At 34.8% G+C, this 25,672-nt stretch overlaps 1 protein-coding gene across 2 annotated transcripts in view; it reads right to left on the reverse strand.

The window, feature by feature from the left end:
* The window catches only part of adamts8a (ADAM metallopeptidase with thrombospondin type 1 motif, 8a), a 202,840-nt gene that overhangs the window by 106,613 nt on the left and 70,555 nt on the right, over positions 1-25,672 (reverse strand). For both annotated transcript variants that reach the window (XM_087253564.1, XM_087253563.1), the window contains one exon: positions 14,658-14,778. The gene's annotated coding sequence lies outside the window, so the exon portion shown is untranslated. The remainder of the gene's footprint in view (positions 1-14,657; positions 14,779-25,672) is intronic.

Below are 25,672 nucleotides of genomic sequence, written 5' to 3' on the forward strand. Positions count from 1 at the left end.
ATATGCTCAGAGAGACTGCTGCAACACAGCGCTATTTGTCAAAAGGCAAGAGTTTTGTTTGCCTTTACAGAAAACACAGAACAGACTATCTGGTTTTAACATATAACTGGATAAAAAAAAAAGAATGGAGACTATGAAATTAGAAAAACTGCACAAACACTCTCTTTGCCGCATGGCAGGACAGATGGTGATAGGTGAACAGTCCTGATGCTCTGACGACAGGCTAATCTAACGGGAAAAATCTCCAACAAAAACAGATGATTGTGGAAGTCGGTGAAAACATTAGTTTGTTGTCCATGCCAGCAAATCTTGACACATCCATTCCATCTCACCCAGATTCAGAGGTGTGGACTCGAGTCATGTGACTTGGACTCGAGTCAGACTCGAGTCATGAATTTGATGACTTCAGACTCGACTTGACAAAATATGAAAAGACTTGCAACTCGACTTGGACTTGAACATAAATGACTTGGACTTTCACTTGGACTTGCGCCTATTGACTTGTAAAGACTTGCTACTTTCTATAAAAAGCCCAAAGATAAAAAGTATGTTGAAGGAGCGCTCTATCTCTGTGTGTGTGTGTGTGTGTGACAGAAAGCATGCGCGCATACTTTCGACCACTAGCGCTTTGTGGCGCACTTCCGTGTTTTTGCACCAGCGGGAAATTTGAAGATGCCATTTTCATTCTGACTCGGAGAGTGAAATAAACACATCCACGATCTGCTCCTTTTGTTTTATTCAGCGGATTTACAATATCTGTCAAAGGTAAGAGACTTTACTACTCGCAATGTGTTACTGTTGTGCAAAAGCATTGTTTTACTGTTGTGCATAAGTCAATGAACTTCAGTTTTTTTAACCAAACTTACCCTCTCGTGATTTATTTCACATAATTATGAATGAACATGGCTGTTATTTATGTTTTTGCACTTGGTCGTTTGTGTCAATGCGCATATGTTTTATTTTTGTGTTTTGCCCATCCTCTGACAGTATTTTCTAACTATTTAATTAGTAGTAATAATAATTACATGACATAATAACTAGATATATATAATTTATTTTTAAAGCTCTTAAAACTGTGAAAAAAGTGTTTTGTTATTTTTTGGTAACATTTTGCAATAAGGTTTTTTTAGTTAATCTATGTACTAACATGAACTAATAATGAACTATACTTTTAAACCTTTATTAATTATAGTTTAACATTTACTATTGCATTATTACAATTTAAAGGTATGCTTGTTAACATTAATGTTAATGCACTGTGGTTTAACAAAGGTTAACCAATAATTTTATTTCCATTAATTAATGAATACTGTAATGATTTGTAACTGTACTTCACTGCATTGTTTGTTCACATTAGTACATAGATAAACTTAATTAATTAATACAACCTTATTGTAAAGTGTTACCTTTTTTATATTTTGGATTGATGCTATTAATTTTATTTAGTATTTAAAACCTTAAAAGTATTTGTATTATTGTTGATGTTATTCCTCTTAGCAATATTTTAGTCCTCTACATGGTTTTTAATTAAATTTTTATTGTGAGATTGTAATGTAATGCATCTATATTGTTGAATTTCTGTTTGTTTGTTTTTCTGTATTTCCCCCTCTATATTTAAGGCTTATCTACTATTTTTAAGGTACTTAAAACCAACCATCTAATAAAAAATACAATTGACAATCACATTTCGTTTCATGAGTGTCTTTGTTCCTGTTTTGTAGGACTCTTATTTTAACAGATTTCATTGGAAAACACTTGACTGATCATTCAATTAAAGTTTTACCTTTATTATTCCATCACTCAATGAGATCATTTAATTGTGAGTTGAATTACTCCATTTGTAATTGTTTTTAAATAAACTAAAAATGAAGACTTGTTTTTTTCAGTTTGTTGAATTTGAACTCTACATATTAAAAGATATTTAAAACCACTATGAATGTATTTAAACTAATATTTAAATTTATATAACTGTTTCACTGTGGGTATTTCTATTTTAATTTATTTAGCACATTTATTGCCTATTCAAACATGAAAACAAGTTTTAGATAATTTGTGGCTCTAATAAATTGTTAAACATTACAATATCCCTGCAGAAAAATCCAGCTTAAACCAGCCTAGGCTGGTAAGCTGGCTTTAGCTGGTCGACCAGGCTGGTTTTAGAGGGGTTTTGGTCAGTTCTAGGCTGGTTTCCAGCCATTTTCAGCCTGGTCTTAGCTGATCAGGCTGGAAACTGACCAGCAAAATCCAGCTAAAACCAGCTTGACCAGCCTGGTTTAAGCTGGACATAGCTGGTTTTGGCTGGGCTCCCAGCCTGGCTAGGCTGGTCAAGCTGGTTTTAGCTGGTCATCTCCCAGCCTGACCAGCTAAGACTAGGCTAAAAATGGCTGGAAACCAGCCTGGAAATGGCCAAAACCCCTCTAAAACCAGCCTGGTCGACCAGCTAAAACCAGCCTAGGCTGGTTCAAGCTGTTTTTTTCAGTAGGGATTTTTGACAAAATGGTCTAAAATGATAGTTTACAAGTGCCTAAGTGGGATTTGAACCCCGTTCTTTATGAAAAGAAAGAAAAATCTGATTGGCTCTGACATTACTTTCACCAGTGGGCAGGTACTTCAATCTGATTGGCTGGTCTCTCGTGCACGTATTCAGTCTCACTGCGTTTGCTTGAGTTTTGTCCACACTGGCGCCTCAAACCTTTCCTGCTTTTGCTCTCCAGAGATCCTCCTGGTAAATTGATTATTCCAGAATGTTGATATGGTTTATCAATGTTGATAATGGTTTCCTTATTTTTATCACAGTTACATTTCTGCTTGCGTTAGTTATATTTTTGTTTAAATGTTTTTTTATTTGATTAGTATGGTACACCTTTCGGGTGATTAATAAATGTTTGTAAAACAAAATGCATTCTTTACATCCAACATCTATTCTCTGTGTCTTTAAGTGTTTGTAACTGGAAATATCTCATCATAAAACATACAGCCAAAATGTTATGGTTTATTAGATTAAAAATTTAATATGTAAGTCTATTTTAGTATTTTGGTTATTGTTAATAAATAGTGCCTCAATATAAATCATATTAAAAAGCACGAAAGGAAGAGAAAACACAAGACTCAAATTCTGTATATAATCTCTGAGAGCACGCAGGAAAATGTGTGCGTGAGCAGTGCATATTTAAGAGCGAGAAAATTTGCGCGTGAGCAGCGTATATTTCAGAGCTCGCAAGCAGTTTTGTCCACAGAGGAAATCGGTGCACGAGCGTCACACAAGGTAGAGAGCAAAGTTCTTCATTGTTATGTGAAGAAAACAACGTTAATTTTTGTATAAAGTAGCCTACTTCATTGAGAATATGTGCCACAATTTTACATTGCTGCTAGACAGATTTGCATCTTTATCTCTTCAGCACACACGAGATTCAATTGACAAAATACCAAGTTCACTCAATTTTACTTTGCAGCATACAGGAGTTGTTGGTCTACTGCTGCCTCATTGAGGTTGTTTATGTAGTTTTAGTTAATCACAAGTTGATCACAGAAGACATAACAGCACAACTAAACTTAATGAACTAGACAGCAGTAGACCTGCAATTTCTGTGTGATGTGAGGCAAAATGGACTCTATTGTAGTGGAACTCGTTCTTGTGCAATGTGCTGTGTAGACAAGATGCAGCACTGTTTAGCACTTTTTCAGAAAATTACATTTGTGTTTTTATATATCTGAGCAATGTTCTTTCATAAAAAAAGGTTTGTTTAATAAATACAGATCTTACAACCATACATAATCTGTTTACAGTTCATTTTTCTGTTAAAAAGACTCGAAAAGACTCGAAAATCAAACAATAGGACTTTGGACTTGACTTGAGACTTGTTGCCTTTGACTTGGGACTTGACTCGGGACTTGCCTGTCTTGACTCGGGACTTGACTCGGGACTTGAGGGCAATGAATTGAGACTTACTTGTGACTTGCCAAACAATGACTTGGTCCCACCTCTGCCCAGATTCCCACTTCCCATATCCTCTCCAGAGTTACTGCAGTGGCTAAGTGTTCTCCACAGCAGCTGTTTTTCTTAACAATGCTGCTGACCTAAATGTGCAGAGAGAGAAAATTATCAAGAAGAATGCGACAGGAACCTTGGGATTTTTCACAAATTGCATCATCTCAGACAAAGAGTTGTTGAGGGTGTCGTGCACTTTAACCAGTGCATGGTAACTTGTTATAGTGTATTATTAAATAGGCCATGTATATTCACTTTTATTTATTAATCAGTGTAAAGCTTGTAATAATATGTATAACACAAGTCCATTCCTGATTTCTTTGCTTTACACAAAGCCTTTCTTCAATGCAATAACACATGAAATGAATGCTTATAATGATCGGAATGGTGCCAAAGTGCCATTTTGTAGAGTCATGTCATTATGTCATGCAAACAAAACTGATTATTTCAAGTGATAGTTTTCCATAGTCTATAGTCTGAAATATACTTCATCACCTGGAGTACTTTGGAGCATAAAATCACGTTTGACACAACTAATTAGCGGCTGGCTGCAGTTCACTTGATGGCCACTGATGTTTCTGAATTCTCCTTATAAGCCAGGGGTGTCCTAACTAGGTCCTAGAGCAGGGGTGGGCAAAATCGGTCCTGGAGGGCCGGTGTCGTGCACAGTTTAGCTCCAACTCGAATCAAACACACCTACTTATAGATTTCTAGTGATCTTGAAGACACTGATTGACATCTTCAAGTGTTTTTGATTAGAACTCAGTATTACAGACTTGATAAAGGTCAGACATGGCTAAGTGAGAATGAATTACTTCGCCCACAATCAGAGACAAACACCCTTTTTAAGACACATCCTGTACTGAACGCATTTGTACAAAACATTTATCTGCTCTGAGAACCCGTAAATTCTCAATCTAAACAGCATAAACATCAATGTCGAAATAGACCAGTGGTACAATCTGTTCTTATCTGTTGTCTTTCTCTCACTCCCTCTTCCTCATTACAAGGACAAAAGGACTCACAGAGTTCACAGGGGAACAGGGATCGTAAATCTATAGCAGAGGATTTAGGAACTTGTACCCAAATGCAATACTTGCAAAACATATCGCATACAGACCAACTAAACACTTGCCGAAAACATAGACTTTAATAAGAAACAGTCGCTTTAATTTGTGAATCTGAAAGTCCCTGTTGGTCTGCTCAGAGTTCCCTGGCTCTCGTACTTTTGTTGACTCCACACATGCATATCATGATGAGTCAGATGCATTTCACAATTGATTAATTGCCTATAGCTGTGGTGTGGATAGCAACTGATATTAGGCCGTCAAACAATGCTAGCAAAAAGATGAAGAGAGGATTGCACAATGTGTGAAAGGAATATATGATAAAAAAAAGGCTGCACATGAGCTTATCAGTCTATTGCAGATGTGAAAGCAACATTAAAATGACCAGAAAAATCAAGGAAAGTGAAAGATGATACAAATGTTTCAAAAGTTCACACTTAGATATGCTTGGCATTTTTAGCAGGTTTGGCATGCTCTTCCGGGAGAGAATCCTAAGCCAGGCTCCCGCCCGGTCAATAAGCAAATATGGGGGTCCGAGATCAGGTAGGTCTCGAGAGCTCCCCTTAGAAAAGGAAGGAAAAAGAGGAGATGGGGCGGAAGGGGGATTCTTCGAAAACGAAGATAGGGCAGTGGGGAAAAAAAATCTGTCCATTTATTGTAAGCTTGGATCAATCTGATTGGATTATTACTGATTACAGATGAGCAGCCAATCGTGCTCAATGATATCACGAAAAATTTTTGAAACTGCACTTAAACTTTATAATTTTCCCGTCCACATTATATTACAAGTATCCCTCTATATTTTCAATTGATTTATTCATTTCTGGATATATTTTTTCATTGCTTTTTATTTCTTTGTTTCCATTTATTACACAGTACTCTATTTAAAAATTCTAAACAGATGTAAATGTGTTCATGTGCATCATGTGTCAGTTTGTGTTACCGAAAACTAACTAACGAACGTCTTCAAAACGAACGCTACGCAGCATTATGATGGCATTCCTTTTACACTTTCCAGCTGACTGCTTACCTCTGTATGGACAGCTTTCCCGCTGCTACCAGTTTGTCCAGTAGCTCACCATCTATGTCGGGGGACTTGAAACGGAAAGAGGAGTTGACCATGACGACGGGGTTCGAATCTGGCAAAGAACGGTTCCAGAAAGCGGGCAAGACAAAAACAGAAGCCAAAAAATTAAACAACGTAGTAAATAACAGAATGAGTAAAATCTGAAAATGTGGTAAAAATTAGGCAAGGGCTTTTCTTTTTCTGGATTGCGGGGGAAAAGTGGGTGGGCGGGTCAATCTGTGCTTTTGAAAACACTGTTGGTTGAGTTTATTGATGGAGTATGGAAGTTCAGTGGATCAGTCAGTCATTCAGTCAGTCAAACAGTCAGTCGACAGCGGCCTCTGATGGATTTAGGTAAGAAAAGTAGACGCGAATGGCACTCGCAAGAGAAATTTGAGATCTCAAAAAGCTTACACAGGTCCTGGTGGATTTGCGAAAACACAATCTAAAAAAGCAAAAAATGTAGCTCCTGAGACGTATTCGGCGCTCTCCAGAAATGTATACAGCGGCATGTTTTTAGAATGAGCCTGGCTTGAAAAATGAATGGCCGAATGGTTATTGCAAAGTTTTTCCCGGAAAAGCTGCCTATTTAAACAAATCAGAATTGATTTCACCAATCCATATAAAATTACAGCCACTGTCAACATCTAAAAATACAATAAATTACCTACAAAAAATAAATAAATCATAGATTGAAAAAACATAACACATTTGTTCCTATTAAGAGTGTCACTTATTTACTGCTGAGTTTCGGTTTTTAAAATGTAGTTACAAATAAAATGTATAATAATACATAAATCAAAGTTTGAAATAATTTAAATAACCTTTAAATAGATTTTTAAAAATCCTTCTCCAATGAATGCAATAGTTTTTTTTAATTGAATGTAATTAAATTCATTTATGTCTATTTCAGAATATATTTATTATTATTGTTATTATTTTTTTTAATTATTATTATTAGTATTATTATTATTGTTGTTGTTGTTTAAAACTAATAATTAGTATCCTGAATACTTTATTTTTTATTGCCCAACTTGCCATATACAAAGGCTTGGAAACCCTTGATCTTGAGAACTTCCAGGGCAAAGCTGAAAGACATAATGGATTAGCAGTCATAATTCATGGTATGTTAAACTGATAAAGATGAAATGAGGAGCACCAAACATAAATATTCATTGGCTCAACCTGATAGAGATCAGAACTAGGACTACAGCCTGCCAAAGCACAACAGATAAGCTCTCTCTGTCCTCAGACCTCAAAGCATCGCTCAGATTACTTCATTTACCCCTGAGAAAGACAATCTGTGTCCAGACTCGCCTAGAATCGCATTGGAAGTTAATTTAATTTTGAGTTGCGTATAGTGTCAAAAAACAAAAATAAAGTCTCTTTGTACACATCAATATTTTTCTTATCTAAAAATACTGCTAAATGTCTGAGAAGATGCCAAAAAAATGAAAACGAATGCAGGTTCATAATCACCAGTACACATTCCTGTATGCTCTGTTAATCAGTCAGAACGTTTGTTTGTAGATTTGATAATAATGAAAACTACCATGGTGGGGAAAGATAACTACTATTAAGAAACAATGAAACCCCCCTTGCTGCTTTTGCAGATTAGTATGAGAGATATGCTGTTAAACTAATGTCTCTGCATTGCCATTTATGGCCTTCAGGACTATGTACAACTGTTTCTTGGCAAATTAATTCAAACAACATTGCTTGTGTGCCAGGATCTACAGTAATGTATGTCTGGCCAAGTTGGTTGGACAAGAAGATTTTCTTAGTGCTAAAAACTCAATGACAGTAAAGTTTCACTGACCAACAGACTGGACATAATATGTGATGACAAATGAATTATGGGCTCTTCACCAGCATTTGCCTTACAGGTTCAACCACATGCACACAGTGTATCTAAAAATGCAGCTTTACAAATGAACTAATTCAAAGGTTTTTCATTGGAATCCAATCATTGGAAGCCATTTTTACCAGGTTTGCACTGATTACTGAAGTACTGAAGATTTTTATTTTGACAATCACAGATTTTACGGAAGATAGTCACAGATCATATACAATTCTCAGACAATAGTCTACAGTATTTTGCAATCTGCTTAGGTGTAAAGCACTACTTGTGATCTATTCATCCAAAATACGAAATCAAATTCCATTTTTATGACTGGATCCTGCATTTCCATCTGCATTTTATGCATTTCAGAAAGAATAGGGCACTAAATAGAGTTGTGGCAAAATAATTGTTCGACAAATTGATTCTGCATCTATTCTGAGATTTTCAAATTGCTTCACTTTTATATCTTGAATTACACCAGCTTATGAGGAAGATCGCTTACGTACCTATACATTATGTCATGAGATGTACAGGTAAGTAAACACAGCTCACTATGAACACTCTTGTAATTCACTTAAACCTTTCCTTGCTTTAATAATGGTTATTTAAGTTTAAGTGGTATCTTTAAAAAGAAGTGGATGCAAGCACAACATAGCTGTTTCTGAAGCCTACAGCGTAATCTGCTGTTAATTAGCTTGTGGCCCGTTTCCACTAAATTACTTTTTAACAAGATGCTAACGTTACATGTGGTGGTGAAGAATAAAAATATGAACATAAAACATATGAAAATATATAAAAAAATATATGTTTTGTATGACTTATGAACCCAAATAGGACCTAAATGTAAGTTTGGGGTATTTTTAATTTGTAAATTTGTAACATTTCAAAGACTGTAAGTCTCTTTATGTGTTCTTAATGGTTTTATTTATTTTTATTTATTTTTTATTTTATTTTATACTTTCGCAGATGTTACAGTAGGCTCTTTCACATTATCATTGCTCTGCAGTTATAATCAAATTCGTTCATAGAAAAGTTAGTAATAAACATTCATTTATACATATGTATTTAGGTATGTAAAGCATTTGTTTAGTAAGAAAAGCTTCTCATATAATATCTGGATGATGTTGACTGCAACTTTCTGTTGAACACACCCACCAAACGGGTACCATTGGTAGCCTTTGGCAGTGGAGACACAAGCCTTATAAAGGTGACCCATACCGAACTGTACCGTACTGTACTATACCACTTAGTGAAAACGAGACATTAGAATCAATTGCAGAGAGAATGTTCAAGTTTGCATGTTAAAAATCTCATAATCAATGCTGAATCAATTTTTCACAACACTTTTAGCCCAAAAACTAAAACATCTCTCCTGATTAGGCATGGGCCAGTATAAAATCTGACATCATGATAACCTTAATAATAAATATCATGGTTTCACGGCACTGTGATTACTGCTCTAAAATACTTTATTTTTAAATGTCTGAGTGAAAAACAAAAACCTTTTTCCCCTTTGAAAACAATATAATATATATTTTTGAAAGATTTAAAATATTTTAGAGCAGTAATTATGTCAGGCTAAATAAATCAAATAAATCATTAACTTCTGCTGTCTTCATTAATTTCAAAAACACAGATTTTATTATAATTTAAAACGGCATCTTAGAATATTTTTTCTGCTGCTGTTCCAAAAAAAAATGTAAATAAAATATCTTACTCAAACCCTAGGAATGGTATTACAGAAAATACCATAACCGCGGTATACCTTAAAAATGGTTATCGCCCCATGCCTGCTCCAGATATACCACAAAAAAAAAAAAACACAACATGTACTGTACGTATGATCTCAGTCAGCTTTAGTTCAATGTAATACAATCAATTTGAGTTCATCCAACTTTTTTCAATAAAGTAATAACTTTTCTATTAAGTATAAACTTTAAATAATACTTTAGCTAAATTAACTCATTTCACTTTGGTTTTACAGTGTGTGGTTTGGGTCATAAAACATGGACCTCTTTTTAGCTCTGATCTGTAAGCAAAAGCAGCCACACAGAATCACAAGAGTTCCCACTGTTAGTTTAAAAGTAAAAACACTGAACAACATTTTTTAAACTCTGAAGTGCACCCTCAGAATGATAAATGACCATTTAAAACCCTGACCATTGTATGTTACTGTGAAACTAAGACAGTAACACAAGACAAAAGCAATGACCCGGTCTAATTCTTAATTCTAGACGCCAGACAGTAAACAATTCACAGTCACAGAGCCTTTGACAGTACATCCAAGACAAGTAGAACTCTTAATAATGCCAGACATGTAGACGATATGTCTTCTCTTTCGAAAAAAAAAAATTTTTTATTGTTTTTGCCTCATTAGAAGATAAATGACTAGAAGGAGAAAATGCACATTTTGCCAGAGTCAAGTGTTGAATTTTTTCCTTTACCATTACCTCAGGGGTGAACACGACGAGCAGTGCTAGATCGTCTTATTTGTGCAGATGAGAATAATTTAGTTTTAAAAGCGTGATCTCATTGGCTTGACCTTGGTAGAGCGACTCACACACTGACTCAGCCAAAATAATCTATAGAAAAAAAAAGCAAGACAGCACCTCATACCATAGAAATTACCCATCAGTCACAATCCCTTACGTTCGCATTTCTGATGACACGCTCAAGGAAACCAAGTGCAAATAAAATGACGTATTAGACTTGTCATACACACTCAGCAAGTGATCTTTTGAGCAACTATTGTTTGCTGTAATAGATCACATAATAAAATCCTTGTGTGATGTTATTTAGAGTAATGCACTTTTAATAATGATTGCATGAAAGCAACGTTTGCCTCAATGAATATTTCAATATGTAGGGTGTGGATGTAATGCATGCAAAATGAAAGCCAAAGCAGTGCAGATACTGCCAGTTCTGCGATCTACATCATAGACAGCTCCCATACGGCACCATGGTACTGATCTGAGTCCAGCCTGGCTTATTGCTTCAATTATTTAGTTACCACAACAAATGGATCAGAGCAAGCGCTGACATGCTTGGTGAGCAGGACTACTGTCATGCAAGCAAAAGAGTACCACAGAAACACCACAGAAAAGCTATAAAGCATGTGGATTTTGTATGGCGTCTGCTCAGGACTCGTGAAATTTTAAACGAAACAAGTAAATGGAAAGGAAACAGCAATAAAAAAACCATAGACTGTAAAAGATATGGACGTAGTATCCGTGACGTCACCCATAGGTTCCTGAAGAACACAAAAAAAGCTACAAGTAGGCGTGGCCAACCATCGGCACTTGTTTGCGCATCATTGCACCGACCGGGGGAAACCAAACAAGGGCAAAGACGCAAAGCGTGAGCAGAGCTACGAGGCCTGCTAGCATTTTGCTTAGACATGCTTTTCTTTGAGAGAACCGCTTAATTGTTTACTACCTTCGACTCGTTTGTGTTCTGACCACATGTGCCTTGTTGTATACTATATCCAGACCCCCTGGTTTTTCGCTATTTTTTTGGGGTGATTTTTCGCTATAAAAATGACTTATTTTGTGTCATTAATTCCCAGAAATTGGCAGACAATTTTGCGATTAAAATATAAACATTAAAAATTATATATATAATTTTAATTACCATATTAGGTAGTTAGGTGTGCAATCTGAGACAATGACAATGGCACAAATCATAAAATTAAAGCTTATTTATTTTGTAATAAACACGGATTGCCTTAAACTCGACGCAGGGAAGCATTTTGGTTTTCTTTCAATAACTGCAGGGAAAGAGTTAAACAAAATAATACCAGCCATGCGTGTAAAGCACAAATAATGTCTTTCAATTCGGTCAAGTCCAGCGGCCGTCATGCTTGAACCAGACTCCATCATTGTAAGCTGCTTGCTGTTCTGTCTGTTCCATTGATCCGTTTTTTAGATGTTTGCTATTTGTAAGGTTAAGCAAATAGTGCGGTAAAGAAAATCCCCGCTCTCTCATCAAGCTGCTGTAACTGTCCAGAGCTGCAATCATAGAGCAGCTATCAAGAGTTGGAGATCAGCAAATATTTTAATGGCCTTGCATGTATTTAGGCCTTTTTACATTTTGATAATACTTTTGATAATATTTGAAGTTCACTAAAACCTAGCTACAAATATTTTACTTAATTAATAATACAGTATAACTTTTACTAATATAGGCCTAGTTAGTGCAATAAACAGTAGTTTATGGACCCATTATCTTTTTTAGTAAAAAAGTAACGTATTAAGGTGTTTTTGCACTTCTTATGCATCAAATAATGCCTATGCTCCGAACATTTTATTCACTGAGACATGCTGCATTCTTCTTCAATCATGTCAGTCATTTCTTACCATTTTTTAAACATATTTTATCTATTATTTTCTGTAAATCTGGATCTGACCATTACAAGCTCACACTAAATGGTTAAAAGAGACGTGATTAAGGGATTATACTGTATGCAACATCCTTTATTTATTCTTTTAGGTAAGGAGAGATCTCCACTTAAGGTTCATACTTAGAGGGAAATTTGTGCTTTAGGCATCATAAAGCTTGAAGTATCAGTATCGATGCTCGGTATCGCCGTTCACCATGACAAGGTATCTGTATCATCTCGGAGCATCTCTAATTCCAAACTCTTTTCAGATTATTGTAAGGTGTGAATCAGAGGTAGACTGACATATAGTCCTAAAGTATAAGACTGGCTTAAGGTAACTCCTTTTAATCAAATTGCAATGCAAATGTTAAATGGCCAATATAAAAAAAAAAAAATATATATATATATATATATATATGTATATATATATATATATATATATATATATATATATATATATATATATATATATATATATATATATATATATATATATATATATATATATGAAAGTTTTTTTTTGAGATGTGCTAAAATATATTTTCCAGTGTTTTTACCTTATTCATTAAAAATATTTATTTACACCACTGAAAATTCAATCCATTATTTTGTGCCTTACCAACAACAGCACAATTAATATCAGTTTTTAATGTTAATGAAAGTGTACAATCTCTTGCTTAACCTGAACTTTATCTCTGAAAACTGGACTGACACAGTTTCAATTTACCAGAACTTCTATGTTAAGCTGCTTTGATACAATCTACATTGTAAAAATATAATTAAAGATGAATTTAATAATTTTGCAATCTCTCAAAAATATTTTTAAAGTCTTAAAGTTTTTTGGAACAGTGTAAATGTTTTAACTGCGGATTGGAATTTGTTTTGTTTCATATATTGTTATTTAGCATGTATTGTTTGGTGTTATAGAGCTTTTTGTGTATTTTCTTTCTGCTGTCCACCTTTACTGTATCTATCTTAATAAAAGTACTGTGGCATGAGTAGCACGGTGCCTTAGTGGTTAGCACTGTCGCCTTACAACAAGAAGGTCGCTGGTTTGAGTCCCGGTTTCCTCCGGGTGCTTCGATTTCCGTCACAATCTAAAGACATCCGCTATAGAAGAATTGGATTAACTAAATTGGCCGTAGTCTATGGGTGTTTCCCAATACTGGGTTGTGACTGGAAGGGCATCCGCTGTGGAAAACATAAAAATAGTTGGCAGTTCATTCCACTGTGAAAAAACAAGGGACTAAGCTAAAGTACTGTCGAGTATTGTAAGAGTACTGTAGCACCAAATTTTATCAAAAATTATGATATTATTCTTCCTCTTCTTCAATTCTTCCCTGTAAAACCTCCTGTTTCAGAGTATCTGTTGGCACATGGAGAAGATCTACCCTGTTATTATACGCTGTCCAAACCAATGAAATATAATGTAATGTTCTTGCATGGTAATTGATTCAATATTTGAGCAACAAATGTGAGCTTTGTGAAATGACAATGAAAGAGTATAATCATTTGCAGACTACATTGTGTCTAACAATAGTCATCAAAATACTGAGAAAAGTGTTGAGTGGTTATTTAAGCCCTTTTCTCTTTATTTTCAAACTCTGTCTCGCTGACCTACAGATTTAAAGCAAAATCTTTTACCTTATTTTGCAAACTGGAATCCAAAGAAGGGGCTTCTTAACAACAATCCTCAAACCTGTTGTCTCATTATTCCAAAATTAACTTCAATCCTCGTCCTTCCTGGAAGATGGCTGACTGTACGTGTCTGAATCAACATGTGTTTCATATTGCACTCATAACATTAGACGTTTCGAGTACTCAAAGCCAAAAACCGCAACGATGAATACTCCAGGGATCACAAAGATAAGGGAATGAAATAAGGCATGAACACACAAGGAAACATGCATATATAAATTTCACACACAAAAGGCTGTTTTGCTCCCTGAAGAGACAAGCCGCCAACTCAGCATATCATGGCTGATCAAATGTAGAGCACAAAATGCGTCATGCATCCTGATTAATGCTTTTAAAAAGCCAGACTCCAAGGTCGAATGTTCACAGGATAAGGGACAGAACAAAAAAACAGACAGAGACCCAAACCGCTGCACTTCATTATCTCCAGCAGTTCAGTTCGTTATTTTTCACAATAAACGTGTCAAGTGACGCACATCCCGTAATGTGTGATTCAACACATTTCCTTAAACCCAAAGTGCACCCAAACACATGGTTCTGATGAACGTCTTTTTCTCTCTCCATGTCAACTCTTGGTGTTGTTTTGGTGCAGTATTTTGACTTCATCAGTTTTCGCTCACCTAAAGGGGATCCTCTGCTGTGACGCACTGTCTTCCATGCAGCGGTTGGGTTGAACCTCACAGTGTGCTCCGAGAGGACATGTTTGTACAGCATCCCTGGTTTAAATGGTCTGTGTTAGCCCTTGAGAACAGAGAAACAGTTTGAGCCAATGTTGAATAGTGTTTTCCACTGAATGTTTTGACATTGGTTACATTAAAACAGTCCAAGCATTTAAACAAGGGATACACAAAATGGTTTGGCAACATGAACAAATTTGAACCCTTACGGAACCTGCATCCATTACAATGGACATCATATGTCAGGTCTTTTTTATTTTTGCTTTCAATGCATTTGACCTAATTTAAAGCCTGTTGTCTATGTCATTGGACATTTATATTCCAAGGCTCTGTCTGCTATAATTTAAAAAAATACTGAATATGCTGAAGAGTAGCATGGCATCACTTTGGTCCAAAAACAGAAGAAAGCAACGTTTTCAATGGTTTTGTTCACATTTATTAATATGTTGGACAATATTTCAGATATTGTATAAATAAAAAGGATTTTATTTACAAATAAAACTTAAATATCAATTGTAGAATTGCAAACTTTAAATGAGGAGTTTTTAAAATATGTCTGTCCATTATTTTGAGTTCTAATAATGTGCAGTCTATAAAAGAAAAACCTCCAAATTAAGGTTGAATATTATAATCTTGTCCTTTGTGATCTTCAGAAGAAACTCCAAGTAAATATTTTTAATTTAATTTTATATTGATACATATGCAATATTCATGGTATATTGTTTTTGCAGTCCAACTGTTTTAACCTGACGTCCATCGAAATGAAAGAATGTTGACATTTTTATAATTAATTTCTTGTGTCGTTTATGGAAATGATAGGAAATTAAAATGTACTTCTACATTTTTCTAAAACTTGAAACATAATTTAGGTCTGAGGGGTTAAAATTGGGGGTGCATGATATGACAGAAAACTGACATTGCAATATTTGCTATTTCTGTGATATATAATGTGATAGGATTTCACCAGATGACCCTATTTTGGAAAGAATTCCTAATTTTGTAGTGATTGGAATTGTTTGTAGAGGATCTGCATAAAATATACAAAATAAAATAAATTAAAGCACAGATGAAAGCAACAGAACAAATATAAATGGTTTTTGATGGTTTTCTTTCGAGTTTAACAGTGTTAGAAATGTGCAGAAATTCAATAATCAAATGTCATAAAACCACTGCATCGTGTTTACTGTATTAAATAATTAAACACAATTTACCTTTGTTAAAGCGGTAAACTTTATCATTTCTTGTGCCCAAATGGTTTAAATTCACTTGAAATCTTACAGTCACGGGCCTTAAAAACACATCCAAATAAAAGACTCTCATATTATTAGAGTTTAATTTTGCAAATGACTCCTGAAATCACATGTTTTGAGGTTTTCTGGTTAATCAAACCTCAATATTGCAGATCCTGTGATATTGTAGATTCGCACAGTGTGATATCAATGCTGAAACTATATATTGTGCAGCACAAGTTAAAATGTGTCATATTTGCATTTCACAACAAAATGCCAGTAATATTCACATAACATTCTACAATCCCACCCTGACTTATGCATTTTATGAATTGGTTGAACTTCATGTACTTGCTATGACTGCATGACAAGAACTAGATTCAGTGATTTCTTTTACACTCCATCAGAAGGAATGCTCTTGATCTCTGTGTTGTATCAATCAGAGATGATCACAAAGCCTTAATGCAAGGAGCAGGAAAAATACTTGAATGACTTTTTCCTGTGTTCATCTGCATTCAGTCCCATTACACTGGAAACCAGATGCTCGGGCTGTAGCTTTAAATTTGTTTATTCTGTATATTTGGCTAATGAATGCAAACAGACAGCATGAGAGAAAACAGATGCAAAAGTGTGCAAAAATCCCTGAAGTGTTTTTCAAAACAGAAAGAGCGGGGAAACAGGGAAGCACACAGGGGAACATTTTAGGCTAGATGATGGAGCACTCGTGTCTCAGTGGCATATCTAAATTACTACGTTTGGTGACAGAAACTATGCATTATTTTTTAAATGTGTAGAATGGATGAATTGAATTGACCAAATGTGACAATTAAAAAGTAAAGTAAACTACTGTATTATTTGAGAAAAACATTCTATTCATAATTATTTGTTTTTAATATTTAAGAGAAAAAAGCTATTAGTACTAATAACAACAATAAATCTTTCTGAGCACCAATTAAGCATACTAGAACAAGTTCATATGATATTGAAGTGTCACAATCACCAGCAATCAAGACTTGTAAATTGCTAGGAATCATTGACTTTGACTTAGGACTACTAATCTGTCACTATATTGACTACAAATCCTGTGATTCACCACACACTCACACCTGTTCCAGTTTTCTGCTGATTGCTGACACACAAAGGTTAAGCTGTTCAGAACTGATTACTAGACTTTAAAAGCAGCACAGACACACACACACACACACACACACACAATAGTTGCTGAGTCTTGTTTATCTGTGAGCATTACGACATGACTTGCCTTGTTAGACTCTTGCTTTATTGTTTTGTTTATTTACAATGTCTGCTGCTTGCCTTTTGACTCTGGATTTGCCTGTATACATCCGTTTGCCCCTGTGTTGACCATTGCTTGCCTGACCATTCTGTTGAATAATCCTGCATTTGGATTTGCACCTGCGTTGGCCAGCGTCCATCTCTTTACATGAAGACTTAAATACATGACTGCTAAAAATTCATCCTTGCCAATGCAGGAATACATTCTCAAATATATTTTGTCTGTGTTCTTCGTCAAAATCTAAAACAATATACACAACAAATCTAATAAGTCTAAATCATACACATGTTGAAGATAAAATACACAAAAACGCTGGTCCTCAATATTACACCACATATTACGGTAACACTTTACAATGTTCATGTACAGTACATGAATAATGATGTACTAATATGTAAACTAAACATTACTTTATTATAAACTAATGATGAGTTAATTCATGTGCTAATCATGAACCAACTTTAACTATGATTAAGCTATCTTAATTACTTGTTAGTACATGCTTGTTTGCAAATTAATGTATAAATTACCACATTAGTTTATGCTTAATTTAACCATCATGAACTTATGATATGTTAATGTTATATCATGACTTGACTTGGAAGGGCACATCATCGTTAACTCATTTTTAACTACTCATGAACTCCTTATGCACATCCATCCAGTCACTAGACTCTAGTGCATTTACACTGAATAACAATAGAAAAGTGTTAAAACACAGGAGTTCATGAGTAGTAAAGTCATCAAAACGTAATTATCCAATAACAGCTTGTGTTATTTAACTTAAATGTTAATTAATATGGTTATAATAACAAGTAATTAAGGTAGCCACTATTCACACATAAAATCATATGACTAATGTTGTAGTTAAAGTTAGTTTTTGATTAGCATGCACCTTAATTCATCAATAATTCAAAATAAAGTAATGTTTACTTTGCAAATTAATAGATCATCACTGATGTACAATTAATGTAAAATGTTACCCATATTACACTCACCACAAAAAAACTTCAATTAAAAATATACTTCTAAAAATAGAATTGTAAAAATATTGTCAGCTTGTATGTCTTTAATAGTCCTTGGTAATACAATACAATCAACAGGGCTAGTATTAAAAAAAAATCTTTCTACTTTTAAATCTACAAGGACAAATATCACCGCTACTCACCCTTGTAGAATGAGTGTGCCTCTCTTACTAATACATTATAATCAGACAAATATTTGCCACAATTTTTTTTTAAATCTTAAATACCAACACTAATTTACAAAAAATAAATAAATATATATATTTTTCTATAATGTTCTTGTAAATGTGTCAGTGGACATACTTTCAAAATAATTATTTGTTTTGGGCAGTCTGAAATTCATTTTTTAACCACATACATTTTTTCAGTTGACCTTAATTAAATTTAATCTAACTCAAACAAAAAAACCTTGTTCTGTATCTTTATTCAAAAGTGATGCTAATAAAGCAATGCAGTGGAGGCATTTACAATTTCTACACATTTTGTTGTAAATCACAGTGCCAGTGCTCAGCTTGAATTCTCCTTGAAATAATATTTCTTTATTTCATGTAAAAAAAAAATTGTGGGGACAACACGGTGGCTCAGTGGTTAGCACTGTCACCTCATAGCATAGAAGGTTGCCTGTTTGAATCCCAGCTAGGCCAGTTCGCATTTTTTTGTAGAGTTTGCATGTTCTCCCAGAGTTTCTGTGGGTTTTCTTCCGATGCACCGGTTTTCCCCACAGTCCTAAGACATGTGCTATAGATGAATTGGAAAAACTAAATTGACCATAGTGGTGATGCAGTGGAGCAGCATGTTCGCCTTACAGCAAGAAGGTCACTTTTTCGAGCCTCGGCTGGGTCAGACGGCCTTTCTGTGTGGAGTTTGCATGTTCTTTCCGTGTTCGCGTGCATTTCCTCCAGGTGCTCCGGTCTCCCCACAGGCCAAACACATGTGGTATAGGTGAATTGGGTATGCTAAATTTGGTCGTAGTGTATGTGTGTGAATGAGTGTGTATGAATGTTTCCCAGTGATGGGTTGCGACCGGAAGGGTACCCGCTGCGTGGAACATATGCTGGATAAATTGGCGGTTCATTCCGCTATGGCGACCCCAGATTAATAAAGAGACTAAGCCGAAAAGAAAATGAATGAATGAAATTGGCCGTAGTGTAGGTGTGTGTGTGTGTGTGTGTATGTGTGAATGAGTGTGTATGGGTGTTTCCCAGTACTGCGTTGCAGCTGGAAGAGCATCCCCTGTGTAAACATATGCTGAATAAGTTGGCGGTTCATTCCACTGTGGCGACCCCTGAAGTATAAAGGGACGAAGCCAAAGGAAAATGAATGAATAATATTGTGTATTTTGCATTTATCGATAATGCCATCTAGGATCACACCTTGCTATGTAAAACATTAGTTTTCATTAAACAAATTTTATTAAACGAAGAAAAACAACAAATGCAAACTATATCTAAGAAAATAAGGATTTGTTTGCCTAAACTATTTGCAGTACAAAAAAAAAGCCCCGTAGCTCAGTCAAAGGGCTCCAGATCTAGATAAAGCATGTGTATAAACACGCGTTTCACTCCACTGCAAAACAATCAAGAATTAATCAGTAGCTTTACACAGGGTTGTGAGCACACTTAGGGTGAAGCTGAAAAACTGTTTAACGTCACTGAACACCATATGTGGAAAAGAAGTAAAAACACATACATGAATGAATATTCTCAGATTCACAGAAAAACAAACTCGTCTGTCATGATTAGTTTAGATGAAATGGTATATAGACTACACAATCTGTCCAATTGGGGAATATCACACACACACACACGTTTGTGTCATAATCACTGTGCAGCCTGGGTATTATCAGAACTACATTTATAAACTGGATTCTTTACTTTTTCTGTCATGTTTTCTTTTCTGTGGCTTCATGTGCTCTTAATCAAATATGTTTAGCCAGTAAGTCTCTAACTGTGATGGAGTCATCCACACAGAACTCACCCCTAATTGACACAGTGTGTTTTTCACCGAATGACTATGTAAGTGTGGTAAAGTAAATAAATATCAGCACATTTTAATAGTTTTTTTTTTTTAATACTTTATGGTTATTATGCATGGTTCACACAAGCAATTAACATTTTTATGTCATTCACACAGATACAGTATTATGCATTGGTTGGACAATGACTTCCCATAAGTGAATCTCACAGTCATTACACCCAGCCGTGTCATAAGTGAGGAGAAAAGGGCAACAGAACACATAGGGCCCTGGAATGTGGCTGCTCTGAAAGATTATAAAATATTATTGCAGTGATATTGAGTGTATACCTGCGTGCTGCAGTATTCTGATCCTAGCTATTTTAACAAGCTTGTTGATTGTACAGACTGATTTCATGCGGCCACTATTTCAAAAGCCAAATTGAGGCTGGGGTGTGGAGAAACCCGGAATTATCGCCTGAGTTACACTGGAACATTGTGTACCTGGCTGCATATCTTATCAGCAAAGAGAAAGCGACACAAATTAACAATTTCACCGCCCTCTAAGTGACCCGAAGGTCGGTTATGAATGGATAGTGAAAATTAAAAAGGATATCAGACCTCGTTTTTAACTACGTTAAAGGAAATGGCACTAGTTAGCTAATGTTATCTTTCCCAAACACATGTTTTAGATGCCCTTTATTAAGCTCATTTATCAAACTTGCCACAATACTGAATTTCAGTACTAAAATTTATATTTTAAAAATTAAATTTCCTGCTAACATTTAAGCACTGTTGAGCGCACAGTTAAACATCACTGATTTGCCATAGTATTCACCAGTGCTCAACAGAAATGACTGTGGCTGTGAAGGTCATCAGTTCACTGCACTTTACCCGAGGTTTACCAAGTGTAAACACAGACAAGCGATATGCTGATAACTCAACTGATCTTCGTGGCTTTAAAATGATCCAGTGTGTCTGTATTTGCACTCAGTGAAGAGCGGTGAACTGATGACCTTCACAGACAATCACAGTCATTTCTGTTGAGCACTGGTGAATATTGTGGCAAATCATAGTATTCTCTAAAAAAGATTGTGAGTTTGTTTCATACCTAATATGCTTTTAATTGTATAAATTAAACTTAACTAATTATAATGATGTGAAAGTGATGTTTGCACCATTTCTGCACTTTGAAAACGTGGTAACAGCTGGAGTTTTGTTGTTGCAATGTTTACAGTGCTGATCCTACTTCTGGATTTCTACCCACCACAGCCTCGCTTTTATGTTTTAAAATGTTGGCTGCGTGATATAAGCGTATTGGTTGTTTAGGAATGATGCCAAATGCTTATAGGTGGCAAAGGTCCAGTAGTTTGCATTAACTTACCTAGTATCAAATCTTAAGTGTATATTCAGTATAGCACAATTTAGAGACCAAATAAATATCCTGAGCTGCAGTAACAAGAATGCAAATAATTTTAAAAAAAATGGTTTTCCTTTTTAATACTGTTGCTCTTGGTTCATCTTCATCTTTTTCATCTTTTTAAAATCACTGATGTTACATTAGTAGGTAGTGCTGTTGCCTCACAACAAGAAGGTCGCTGGTTCAAGCCTCGGCTGGGTCAGTTGGCGTTTCTGTGTGGAATTTGCATGTTCTCCCTGCGTTCGCGTGGGTTTCCTCCGGGTGCTCGAGTTTCCCCAACTGTTCAAAGACATGCTGTACAGGTAAATTGGGTAGGCTAAAATTGTCTATAGTGTATGAGTGTGAATGAGTGTGTATGGATGTTTCCCAGAGATTGGTTGCAGCTGGAAGGGCATCCGCTGCATAAAACATGGGCTGGATAAGTTGTCGGTTAATTCCGCTGTGGCGACCGCAGATAAATAAAGGGACTAAGTCGAAAAGAAAAGAAATGAATGAATGAATTTTTATGTACCTAAACACTTGATAAACACTAATTGGTGCTTTGTATGTGAAGACAGAGGCCTCACATAGCTTAAATGTACTGAGTTTAAAAAAGTTTAAATGTTTTTAGTATTTTATATATTTTTCCTTTATCGATTTGTTTTAATATACTCTAAGTCAGAAAGTTTATGTTGTTTCTTTTGTAGATGCAAAAGGAGGGCAGGGAACAGCTGGTTAATGTTAAAAAAAGCAGAGCGAAATAGTTTTTTTTTCAAGATTTATTTTAAGTGATGATGATTTAAGTATTATATTTTATTTATTTGTTTTGAGTGATGTGAAATTATTTGGTTGGAATGTATTTGTGTCTGGGTGACCCCTTTGTCAACTTTGGTGCGGTCCCATTCATATAAGGGCAGAGTTTTGTTTAGTTTTTTATTTTTTATTTTGGGTTTGGAGCGGCTTTAACATCTGAGCGCGGCAAGCTTATTTTTACTCATATGTTCTTTTTATAGCCATGTGTATCTTTATTTCTCTTTGTTTCAAACAATGAAAAATAATGTATTCATTTGCAAATTATGACTCCTGCGTTAGAGAAAGAATGCAGACAATGACCACTGAAAAAGCAGTGATAGAGTCCAGACATTCTGCTGTCAGTCTACGTGTCTGGCTAAATATAATTTTGTTTTGCGGTTAACAAATATATATTTTGTAAGAGCTGATGCTCCTGTCATCAGAAATGTCCGATAGTTTTCAATTAGTGACATAAGAAATACTGAATACTTTCCATGTCATATATCATATTTCACTCCATGTCTCTCAATTAATAGATTCTTCTCATTCCTTAAAGTCTAGAAGCCCACTTATGGCAATCTTTGTAAACTAGCTGGGGGTTGGGAGCTGATTCATGAACATAAATGTAGGTCTTTAGATGCTTAAACACATGCGAGCCAGAAAAAAAATGTAGAATGTATGATGGCTTCTTGCATGCTACAAATAGATATACTTATTTGACTGTTATATATTCTATATCTGGTTTGTATTATAAGAACAAATATCTGTGTGCAAGTTTTCATATAATTACAGGGATAGTTCACTCAAATATGAAAATTCATGACAGTATCTCACCTTCATTTCATTCCAAACCCCAAACTCTTTCATATGTGGAACACCACAAATGAAATTTAGAGAAGCATCAGAAGCGCACAAGTCATACGCGCTCTTAAAAGATACAGATTACAAAGGGGTGTTTTCACAGTGATGCCATTAAAGAACCATTTTGGGTTCCCCAAAGAACCTTCCAGATCTTAAAAGAACCATTTTTCTTAGTGTCAAAAACATTTAAATAATCTAAAGAAACTGTTGTCACCTTAAAAACCTTTAATGGAATAAAAGGTTTCATGCAACCTAAAAGTTCTTCATGGAACTATCAATGTCAATAAAGAACCTTTATTTTTAAGTGTTTTTATAGTGGTATTTCACACTGTTGGAGATTGTCAGCATCAAGCCTCAATTTCACTGTATTATTCTATAGAACAGGGTAAGTTCTCTTAAGTAACTTTTTTAAAACAATCTAGATGGTTTGTCAGATTTTGGATCTTTAGTCATGATAACTTACTTCTGGTTATATTTGTTCTTAAAATGGGTTTGTGAATCAGATTAAAATATCTGAATAATTTGATCTGAGACTGCTGTGTGAGCTCATGAGTGTTGTGAAAGGAAGATCTATTGAATCTCAAAATCATGATCATAAGTGACTGGCAAGAGGGCAGCTTAATGACATCATTTGATATCTCATTAATATTAAATTACCAGCCATGTGCGTAAACTGAAATACAATTTGTTAAATACAGTTTAATACAGTTTGTTAAATGATACGCAATAACTTTCCACATTTGTTATAGGCTTTTTGTAGGCTTTACGCTTTCTGTCAAGACAGTAGTATATTAACAGTTTATTTGTTAGGTTTTTTGTTTGTTTGTTTTGTTTTTTTAGAGCAGATTTTCTATATGAGTTTTTAAGCTTCTTAATCCGTTGCATGACTCTCATAAATTATTTTATTATTCCCTCACAAAAAAAAAATAAATTTCATTGAGAATATTGTGCATGTCTTTTAAGGCTGGGACTAGGGCTGCACAATATATCATTTCAGCATCAATACCACAATGTGCAGATTCCCAATTGTCCCATAGAAATATATGCAATGTTGAGTCTGAATTACAGCAGAAGCTAAAGAACATCATAGTTTTTTTGTCACTGCTTGGGCCATACAGAATTTACAGACATTTTTTGCTATTTTTGCAGAGAATTTTGTAAAAAAAAAAAAAATAAATAAAATGAAATAAAAAAAAATGTGGATTTATGTGGAATTATTTTGAGAGTATCCGTAATAGCTTACAATACAAATCCATCTAGATCCACTTATTTGGTTGGTAAACAAAGCAAGTCTATCATATAATATAATACCAGAAAGAAAATTTTACTTAACAAACTGTATTGTAAATGTATCAAATAAAAGCTTTCATGTTAGTCAAAAATGTTACTGAAATTAATTTTAAAAACTGAAAAAATATAAATTTACACACATTTACACACGTAAATAAATCGACTCGATAGGGCTAAAAATCAGCGAATTTCTGCGCGTGATTCCCTGTGGGCCTAAGTCATTGCTTAGTTTAACATAACAGAGTAAAAGTTTAACATTTGATCTATCATTCATTTCAATCCACCTTTATTTGTATAGCGCTTTTACAATGTAGATTGTGTCAAAGCAGCTTAACAAAAAAGATCATAGTAAATTGAAACAGTATAGTTCAGTTATCAGAGTTTAAGTTCAGTTCAGTTTAGTTCAGTTCAGTGTGGTTTAATAATCACTACTGAGAGTCCAAACATTGAAGAGCAAATCCATTAATGCTCAGCTCTACAGATCCTGAACCAGCGACCTGCTTGCTGTGGGGCGATCGTACTACCCACTGCGCAACCTTAGTACTAAGTACACCTTAGTTTTGTGAAATGTAAGTATACAAAACCGGCAAGTTTATTAAATTTAAATTTACAAGTTTTGGGAGACTCCATTACTCAATTAAATTGAGGCAATAAGTTTACTTAATTAATTTAGTTCAGTCAACTTATTATGGTTTTCAGTACATGATTAACTATTATCATCACCTTCTGGACTATTATGAACTCAGAATGATGGAATTACTTTCTAACAAGAGGCTACACGTGCTGCAGAAGATTAAGGACAGATATGAGAGGTTTGCACTGACTTTGGGCTATATTTCGTGTTGTTTTTGAACCCAAATAAGGACTAAAGGTCTGCTGTGTGTAGTTTTTCTGTAATTGATAACATATCAGAGACTGTAAGGGGCTGTGTGTGCTCATATATGTTGCAGTTATTTATTTATTTTATTTAATTGCAGATGTTACAGTAGGCTATGTCGCACTGTCATTGATCTGCAGCTATAATCAAATCATGTTCATAGAAAGGTAAGTAATGAACATTTATACACAAGTATTTATGTGCATAAAGCATCTGTGTTGTGAGAAATGCTGCTCAT

This window comes from Danio rerio, chromosome 5 (genome assembly GCF_052040795.2).
Source record: "Danio rerio strain M-AB ecotype USA chromosome 5, GRCz13ab, whole genome shotgun sequence".
NCBI classification, from domain to species: Eukaryota; Metazoa; Chordata; class Actinopteri; order Cypriniformes; family Danionidae; genus Danio; species Danio rerio.